This window comes from Aphidius gifuensis, linkage group LG3 (assembly GCF_014905175.1).
Source record: "Aphidius gifuensis isolate YNYX2018 linkage group LG3, ASM1490517v1, whole genome shotgun sequence".
Lineage (NCBI taxonomy): Eukaryota > Metazoa > Arthropoda > Insecta > Hymenoptera > Braconidae > Aphidius > Aphidius gifuensis.
In genome coordinates, this window is record NC_057790.1 from 12770730 (window position 1) to 12781771 (window position 11042).

At 25.4% G+C, this 11042-nt stretch overlaps 1 long non-coding RNA gene across 1 annotated transcript; it reads left to right on the forward strand.

The window, feature by feature from the left end:
• The first annotated feature begins 1832 nt into the window (after nucleotides 1–1832).
• Nucleotides 1833–3004, forward strand: LOC122851974. Its single transcript, XR_006373777.1, has 2 exons — nucleotides 1833–1884; nucleotides 2974–3004. It is a non-coding gene; the product is annotated as an uncharacterized LOC122851974 (long non-coding RNA).
• The last annotated feature ends 8038 nt before the right edge of the window (nucleotides 3005–11042 follow it).

Consider the following 11042-nt stretch of genomic DNA (forward strand, 5'->3'; position numbering starts at 1 on the left):
TGTCAATCTGGATGGTCGCCTGTTGATGTTTGTAGTCTCGAATAATCCAAATGGTAAATTAAACCATGAAGCACAGGAAACAACACCCGGGGAAATGTCACAGTCAATAATTTTTATATAGGATTAGGGAAGGTTAAATAACACAGGAAATAATAATTTATCACAAGAATTAATTAGTTTAAATTCACTTGAAAAATGTTATTTATTTAAAACGTAAAAGTTCAATTGATTTTATTTAATTTTTATCAGATGTAATTGATTTAATTTTAATCTTAATTTTGAATTTTTAATTTAGTTTCAATGATTTGAATAGAACGAGAGTTGTCGCAAGAGTGACGCTCCTTAATATTAAAAATAAAATTATTCCCATAAAAATTTAATTATTAGGTAGGGATGAAAAGTGGTACCATAGTTGAACCAATCGGATTTAAGGGTTCCCATGGTAGTCAGCATTTAATAATTTGCTTAAACATTTTGTTAATAATAATTTAATAATTTTAACGGATGTAAAATCTCGAGTTGCAAAGGTGACTTTGAAATGTGTTTATAAAATGATTTTAAATAAAAATTTATAATATTGTGAGAAACAAGTAAAATGATGATTGTGATTAAAAAGCATAAAAATAATTTTAGAAAATAAAAAAAAGAAAGATGTTATTTGCTGACTCGGTATCTCTATGTGTTAAATCTATTAAATTATTATTTTATTTATTAATTATAAATTATTTTAATACCAAGACGTAACACTATGATATTTTAATTATGAATTAATTTTAAAAATGAGTTTTATTTTTAAAATAGTCATTTCTTAAAAAATTAAATTATGTCAGTTTATCTAAACTTGATAAAATTCGAATTAAATATCATTTTTCAACTGTATTGAAAATAAAACTAATTTTCAAAATAAATCCATAATTAAAGAAGTTTTTTTAAATCATAAAACGAATTTAAAATTGAACTGACAGTCATTGGTAAACCATCTAAAAAATCTAGATGACTTCCAAGTGGAACTTTCCATTTTGATGTCCAATGTAAAAAATCTATGAGATAATTTTCTACTTGTGGATTTCGTCCAGATAAAATGCGTTTCATATTAAGACGCTTTTCGTCTTTATTACTCAAAGTATTGAGACCATCAATTGCATTATTACAACGCTCAATAAATTTTGATGTTTCCATCCATGTTTTAGAGCCTATCAAAAGGTTGGCTTTACCTTCAAAAAAAAAAAAAAAAACAATACTTTTTCATAAACAAATATATAATAATGAAAAACCCAAAAAATAATTCATAAAAATGATTTCTATGAGACTTCTAGATTTTTATAAATTTTAAAATACGATATTAAGTAATGGATCAATTATTATTATTTATAAAATTATTAAATCATAGACTAATTCAATTATTTGGTCAATATATATTTATAAAGAACTTCAAAAATTTTTATTACAGAAAATATCGATGGTTGAATAAATAAATAAATAATTTAATTAATGTACAAAAGAAAAAAATAAAAAAAGTCAATTAATCAAACAAAATTAAAATATATTTTATTTTAGTTATTATTTTGTTCTTAGAAAGCTTGATCTGCCCCTACGAAGGATGTGACAGAAGACAACAAAAATAATAATGACTTAAAAAAAATAAAAATGCATTTTCTTAATTTCATAATTATTATTTAATCAAAATTATTGACGAGTTTCCATAATGAATAAATAAATTAATAAATAGTTGAATGAATAAATATACGATTTTTATAAAAATTTTAATAATAATTATACAATTAAGAAATGGAAAAAAAACTTTTTGAAGTGAAACTTCTTTAGAATGGGCAGTAAATAAAAAAAAAAACAAAAGATGGATGCAACGAAAGTAACGGTATGAAGGTAAGCAATTTTAAATTATTTTTTATTTTGTTTTATTTATTTATTCCCTTGACAACGATACGAAAAAATTTGTTTCAAAATTTTAGTTTCATGAAAAATTTAAGAGACAAAGGTGAATATTAAGGTTAATACTTTTATTATATACAATATATAATTTATTATATTATTTTTAATCAAATAATGAGTATTTAAAATTATTCTGTTAAATAAACAATTAATACACAAGATAGTAGTTATTTAAGTGCTTGACATAATACAACAGCAACATCATAATCACAATACCAAACAACAATAAATAATATATGTGGATAAAATGTAGGTATATAATAAATGTGGATAAAATATATGTAGATAATATAGTAAAGATAGTAAAGATCGTATTTTAGATTGTATAGGATTTGAAGAAACAATTAATGACACTGAAATATTATCAAAAACATCTGATAAATGTACTGGTAATCCTAAATCAGTAAAATTTAAAATACGACCAGGTGCTATACCAATGTCTGGTAATTTTCATGAGGCTTGTACTGGTAGTTGTAATAATATTTTAAATCAAATAATGAGTATTTGAAATGAATCTGTCCAATAAACAAATGATACACAAGATAGTGGTTATTCAAGTGCTTGTGCTTGTTATGATCGTGCTTGTCATAATCGAAATAAATTCAAGATCTTGAATGAATTTGTTAAGGACAAAAAAATGGAACAGATGATTAAATATTGAATCATTCAATGAAACAACAACAACAGGAGTAAATAATAAATAAATAAATGATGTACCAAGTGGAAATCAAAATAACAACAACAATATTGATCATATATAAACAACAGCAATCATAATAGAACAAATACAGGGTGGTGGTGGTGGTGGCAGCGGCGGCGATGATGCACCATCATGTGTTTGTGGTTAATTCGCTCATAAAAAAGATGTTGAAAAAATCGATCAATGCTTGACATTAAATTTTTTTAACATCAAATAGTTCGTTTTGTTTTTTTTTTTTATTCAAATCTTGAGGAGATAGCTACTAAATTAAAATCAAATTTATTTCCATTATAATTTGTATTAATTTTATTCATATTTTTCAGGCTATAACATGTCAGATTACGAGGCTGGAATTGACTCAATATTCAATAATATTGGAAGCTTAAGTCATCTAAAGTTGATATATCGGGAAAATATTAAAAGATATCATCCCGACAAAAATCCTGAAGATAAAAGAGCAACTGAAAAAACTCAGTATTTCATAAATATATATGAAAAGAGATATTTCTCAATTGGTAATTGATATTTTAATACAATAATCTCGACATTTGAAGATATAAATTTTATAGTGTTTTCTTTTATTCCAGTATAATAGTTGAAGAACAACAACAGCAACAACAACAGCAACAGCAACAACATCAGGAACACCAGGAACAGCAACAGCAACAACAAGATTATTTATATGACCCTTTCAATATTGATTCCGATGTTCAAATAATTTACGAGTCATACGATCAACAACAACAACAACAACATGATGATTTATATGACATTTTCGATATTGATTCTGATGTTGAAATAATTTGTCAGTCACACAATCAACAACAACAACAACAACAACAACAACAACAACAACAACAACAAAAACAAACACACGTGTATCGTCTTCATCAGCAAATCAGAAGACTTAAAAAAAAATTCGACGTCAATATTCAGAAATACAACGACAGCAAGATAAAATAAATAAATATAAACAATTAAAAAAAAAAAACATTTATATACAACATGAAACTTAAATTGAATTCAATATTTTATTTTGATAATTTGCTATTAAATTTATATATTTTTTCAAATTGTTTGTGACATAAATCTTTATAAAAAAATAATGATGCTGTTTTATTCATATCCTTCTCCAGATATCTTTTTAGAAAGCTTCTACAATTTATCTTAATTTTCCCGTTGATTTTTTATTTTTTTTCTGCCTGAAAAAAATGAAACGACGAATAGAAAGACGTCGGTATTAACTTAGAAAAATTAAGTAGCCCTGTAGTCCAAAAATCGAGACGTTTGCCTAGTAAGCAAAAGACCTGGGTTCGATTCCCGGCGGGGGAACTTCTTTATTTTTTCTAAGTTTCTGTATTTTTCATTTCATGTTCATTTTCATATTCAGAGATAAAAATTTAGCCGGTTGAGATACTAAATACTTACATATTGTCCTATACTTGAATCTTTCTTGAATATCGAGAATATATATATACATAAAAGTAATATATAATGAAAAGATCATACAAAAAGAAGGATAGGAATAATACTGACACGAAAAATTGATAAACAGTCAAAGAGAAAAATTCCATATGAATTGCTTATTAATATTATAAAAAAAAATTTTTGTCGATTACTTATATTCAGAGTATTAAATATGATCAAATAGAAATTATAGAGTATGAACAAGAATTCTCATTCAATAAAAAAGGTATTTTTTCGTTGTTCAGAAGTAAGAGATTTTTAGAGAACTACTTTATTGTTCTTGCAGAAGTAATCACTTTATTGAAAATGATCGATGAAAGTATCCGTAATGATTTTTATATGTAAAAAAAAGAAAATTTAAACAATCTGGACAGAAAAAAATTAAAAAGAAAAAGTATACATAAAATAGTAATAGTGTTCAGCTGACTAGTTGTTCAATAAATAAATATTTATATAAAATTATATTCTGTGTTATTTTTAAATTAAAATTTCATTTACATACACTCAGAGAAGGATATGTTAACAGTTAACATACCAATATGTTTACATTAAACATACAAAAGTTTAATGTTAAGATATATATATTAACAATAAACATAGATATCTTAATACTGTTAACATACGTATCTTTACGCGGCCAAATATTTTGATGCGCTAGTCTACTTCTTGTAATCTTTTTTTTTTGACATTATATTGTGATACTATTCTAATAAATTGTAATATAATATGTACTCGTGTTGTCATAAATTTATTTAAATTTAGTTTTTTTGTAAATTCATTCTTAAATTTACATTAAATTTTCATATTTACATACGTAAATGTCTTCAACTATCAACCTGACCTTCAAATTGTGTCAATTACAGATATCTTAATAGTTAACATACGCATATTAATTATTAAGTTACGTATGTTTAATGTTAATATATATATATCTTTGATGTAAACTTATCAGCCACCACCCATTTAAACATGGCATATGTTAAGGTTGCTTACAAGGGACATAGTCGTACTATTATTTAGGCTTGGAGGACTCGTATACCACTACGTTTATTTTGTGGCCCCTCTTTAAAAATTTTGTTACGCTTTTGCCTTTAAAATCGTAGTGTGTGTGTAAACAGATAGGCACCAACACTATTCCAGCAAGCAAAATGGAAATCGTGAGACACTGTATTTTTTTATATACTACCACTACTATAGTGCATCATTGTATATGTCACGTTGGTGTATAACATCCCGCTCGGCAAGTGAAAAGTAAACAAGGAGAAGAGAGCAGTGTTGCCGGATCGCAATTCTCTCATGTCCTTTCGTTGCGAGAAAGACGAAAATTTCAAAATTTAACATTAAATATCTTTAAAAATCAACGTCAGAAAAAATTCAAATTCTTTTATCGTATTCGTCTTGTCGAGCACTACAATTTGATAGTAATTTGAAAATTTTTTAGTGAAAAACGAACTCGTTAAAAACAAAAATGTACGGTATATCAACTATCAACAAAAATTGAAAGAAATTGAGAGTATAGATATTTATTTCATTTGAAAAATGAGCAAAAAAAAAAAAAAAATTGAGTGACGATTTAATTATTTATAAGCAACCTTAACATTAAACAGGATATGTTAACTGTTAACATATCCTTCTCTGAGTGTAGAACCTTAATATTATAACTAATCAATGAATTCAAAAATTTCTATCATAATTGTTAATGACTGAATGAACATAATAGTTCACTCGGAAGAAGAGCAAAAAAGGCAACTAGTCAAAAATATACACAGTAAAAAAAAAAATGTAAAATGTAAAAAAAATGTAAATGTTAAAATAAAAATGTCAAATTTTTAACATTTTTCTAAGTGTTAAATGGAAATTTAACATTTTTTCATCTGTAACATCTAAAAAAATGTAAAAATTAGAAAAAATGTAAATTTGACATTTAAAAAAATGTCAAGTTATTTTACACATACAATTAACACTTAAAAAAATGTTAAATTTTGGATTTGACATTTTTCGAATGTTAAAAATTAGTTGAGAGATGACCGCTAGGTCTTGCGAGTTGCGTTAATAATTATTTTCCCTCGCTTCTACCAGTGAACGACGCCAAATAAAACTTAGTGTTACAGAAATAAGTTTAATACATATTATAAAAATAAATAATATAATTAAAGAAGTTACAAAACATAAGTTATTCTTCAGTTCATATTTTTTTTGTTTTATCGAGATCATATCCATTCGAAATAAATAATTATTTACTTTTTATTACCAATGTGTCATACCTAACCTATGATTTTGCTCGTTTGTGTCAATTTTTTTTTTATATTATATATCCATTTTACTACAAATAAATTTATTTTGTGAATATAAATATTATTATTAATATTTTGTGTGATTGTTTGTAATTTTATAATTAAGAAAAGATTGAAATAAATAATTTGAAACATAATCATATTCATATGCTTTTTTTCTTCAAGACAATTTACATTTTTTCTTCAAGACAATTTACATTTTTTTAAATGTAAAATTTTTAACATTTTTTTGGATGTCAAAATCGGTCTACACTTTTTTAAATGTTAAATTTTAACACTTTTTTAAATGTTAAATTTCAACATTTTTTTAAATGTTAAATTTTAACATTTTTTCGAATGTTAATTTTTAACACTTTTTTAAATGTTAATTTTTTAACATTTTTTAAGTGTTAAAATTTAACACTTAAAAAAATGTTGAATTTAACATTTAAAAAAATGTAGACCGATTTTGACATCCAAAAAATGTTAAATTTTACATTTTTTTTTTTACTGTGTATTAATGCAACGAGAGATCTTTCAATTACTATTTATTAGAATTACTAAAGAAGTTTCACTTCCCTGTGCGTACAATAACACACATCTTTTTTTAATTTATTTTAGTTATTATTATTGTTCTTTTCTTTCAACCCGTCCTTCGCACTAAAGTTCAAGCATTTTAACATAAAAAAATAATAAGAATTAAAATAAATTACTTTTTTTTTTTTAAATTTTTTAATTCATGTAATTTTTTTATATATTAATTATAAGAATCTTTCTACTAATTTCTATTCAAAATTAGTAATTATGATTTCGTTACAAAATAAATGAAATAATAAATGAGTAAAAAAAAACAATTTTATTTTATTTTAGTTATGATTATTTTTGTTCTCTCTTCACCCGTCCTTCGTAATTAAAGTACAAGCCTTCTAACATAGAAAAATAATAATAACTAAAATAAATTATTATGTTTTTTAGTGTTCCGTAGGACACTTATGTTTTCGCTTTTCTGTGACTTTTTGTTAATTCGAGATAAAATGTGAAGTCCTGAATCGAATTGGCTTGTGAGATGCTCATTTTCTTTATTCTTTTTGGCCAAAAGCAATCGTCATATTTATTTCCAATTTTGGGGCCTTATTAGATTTAATATGCCCATTTTTGGACATGGCCCAATTCCAAATATTGACCAATCAATTCCGGCAATGTTTTAATCGACGACGCTTCATCTGTAGACTCTAAGATATTTTTTTCAAATTTTTCGGTCGTTTATTTTTTTTTTTATTCAACGATATGTAGTGTCACAAACTGTTTTTTTACAATAATTATGTAAACAGCAAGAAATAAAATAAAAAATCCTACGGAACACTTAGAATGCACCTTGGGGAACTTGACTATCTTTTTTTTTTTTAATTTCTTAATTTATTTAATTTTTTTGTATATTATTTGTATTTATCTTTTCAATAATTTCGACTAAAAAGCCATAATTATAATTTAATTACGATATAAATGAAATAATACATCAGTAAATTGATATGTTAATTGATAAATAAATTAAAGAATAAATGAATTACCTGCAGTTTGCATTTCTGCTGCGTATCTGCGACCAAACATTTGAAAAGTTCTTTTCACGTTCATAGACTCAAAACTGTTGGGGTAAAGATGTAATCTCTCGTTTATATGAGACAATAAATGTGAGCCATCATTAGTTTTTCTATCAACTTTCAAATGTTAAAATGAAATCAGTATATAATGCTATAATTTTTTCATCACAAATTAATGGTTTTCTTGATCTTAAAAATGCTTAAACCCTTTAAAATTAGTGAGGAACATCAAAACCTATATAATATTTTACACTATCATGGATGAAACTACCAACATCACTGTTGATACAACTACTTTGCTGATCACTTTTATATTTCACCTTCAGCAAATTTACTAAACGTTGATTATTGGTTCCCATATCACATGTTAAAAAACGACAATCAGCACCAATTTTTTTCAATCGACTTAAACATTCAATTATAATTTTATAAAGATCATCACCACTTATATTCTTTTCAGTAAAAAAATAAGCGAGTGTTTGGTGCCACTGGTTATTTACGTTGATACTATCAAGACATAGAAATAAAACTGATTTGGCTCGTGCTGGTGATCGTCCAAACTGTCCTTTATCAACAAGATCTTTAATTATATCAAATTTTTCAGAATATTGTTCACAAGTATTTATCACAGTTTCATTAAATTTGAGACAACGAATTCTGTCTACCGGTGGATAACTCATCAAAACTTGTTTTAATGTAATGAATACTGTTACACACAAACCTGGAGATATAATAAATTCATCTAGCCATCTTCTGATAGTGTTTTTACTTGGAAAATAAACTCCTTTTTGACGCAAGCTTCCTAAAGCTGCTAGTGAATGATAATATAAAGTCTTGGCTACATCTTTTTCCATCTTTTTATAGGGTGTATTAGTTGTATGCATTTGTAGCATAGCAGTGGCTTTTGCCACAGGATCCAAATTCATTTTATCAATTAAATTAAAAGTTTCCTTCTTTAAATATTTTTGAAGTCTTTTAAGATTTTTAAATCGCCGACGCTTAACTACAACCATTTTTTTATTTAATTTGTTGACTACTGATTGAAGAATTTTATTATTTTTGATGAAATTGAATTTTCTTTTTCAAGAACTTTACAACGTTCTTGTAAATTACCATATGAAGTAAAAGATAATGTTACTAATGAAACTTCTCCCTAGCGGATGCGTCGACACCTATTCGATCGGGATTTGATTCTCCAATGTAGCATTCAGTCGACAGCGATTTGACAGCATATATAAAACGTAATTCACGAGCACCGGATACTCAAAATGAGTTGGAAAAATATGGAATATAAATATGAGATTATAATGACAATAACTTAAACTGAATGAAACCTTGACTTACATGTATTTAATAATAAATAAGAGATTAAATTATACACGGTAGAGAGGTTAGATTGACATGATTCGCATATCTACTGGAGTCGGAAAGCTGTCGAGCCTCAGACCATTCATCGATATAATTCGGTATTCACCGAGATATTTTTCACAAAATCGACAATCTTCTTTCGACACCGAAATGAGAGGTTTATAATTACATTTTTTTACATTGTTTTAAACATCATGAAGGACTGTATTCATGATAAATTCGCATTTTTTAATAAAAAATTAATAGAATATATAAAAAACGTAAAAAATTTAAACAAAAAATTTTTATTGTTTATAATTTTTATTAATAGCTTTCTATTTATTCTATCAGAAAAAATGCAAATTCTTCATTAGAACCATTATGATGTTTAACGGCAATTAAAAACTGGCAAACGGTGATCAGTGCAAACAACAGTCGCTTTCGACATACCGAAATCATCTATTTAATGTAAATAAATGTACGAGTCAAGTTTCATTCAGTTAAAGGTCATATACTCAATATTTTTCCATATTTTTCCGGCAAACTCGTGAATTACGTTCTATATATGCTGTCGAATATATAAATAAACTTGTAAAAAAAAAAAGAAAACTATTTAATAGTAATAATGACATTATTTAGATATCATCGCAATCATAATAGCAATAAATAAAGTGGAATTTATATATGCAATGTCAGGACTGTTATTAAAATAAAGAACAATAACATTAGCAGACGACAGTGATTATGAAGTAAAATAAAATTTAAATGAAAAAAAGTTTGATTAAACTAAATAAAGATAATAAATTTACCAAAGAAAATATATTTTAGATTGAACTAACTATATGGAATAAAAAGGCAGAAAATTTCTAGGAAAAAAAGGGTGATGTGATAGCATTAAAGGAATTGAAAATAAATGAATACAAAAAAATGAAAAATATAATAACGACTTCAGCAACAACTAAAACGTTAAATCCTGATTCAACCGAGAGAAAAAAGTAAATAGAATAAATACAATCGAACTCGACAATTTTGTAATAAATATTTAACATTGACAGGCTAAAATCATAGTACAACAAAATGAATAAAAACAGAGAGTTTAAAAGGTTAGAAGAAAGCGATTCTGGACATGGAGATGACCCATTAGAAGGAACAAGCAAAATGAATGAAAATTAAATAAATTTTAGCTGTAACAATAATCATTGTAACAATAGAGAATGAAATAAATTTGTAGTCACGAATTTCGATATATGTATATTAAGGAAGAAATTAAAATTCCCCCCGCAGGGAAGGCACAGTTGCTTCAGCAACTGTATGATCATTTTTTTTTTATATGCAATTGTTATTAACAATTAATTTAATAATTATAAACAAAAAAAAAATTTTTTTGTTCAAATTTTTACAAGTTTTTCTATTTATTCTATTAAATTTTTTATGAAAAAAATGCAAATTCTCATTAACAAAGTCCATTATGATGTTTAAACAATTAAAAACAATGAAAAATGAATAAATTAGACACCTCTCATTTCGGTGTCGAAAGATTGTCGATTTTGTGACAAAATATCTCGGTACTAATGACCGAGTCAATTACCGATGAATGGTCTGAGGCTCGACAGCTTTTTGACTCCGGTAGATATGCGAATCATGTCAATCTAACCTCTCTACCGAGTATAATTTAATCTCTTATTTAATATTAAATAGATGTACTAG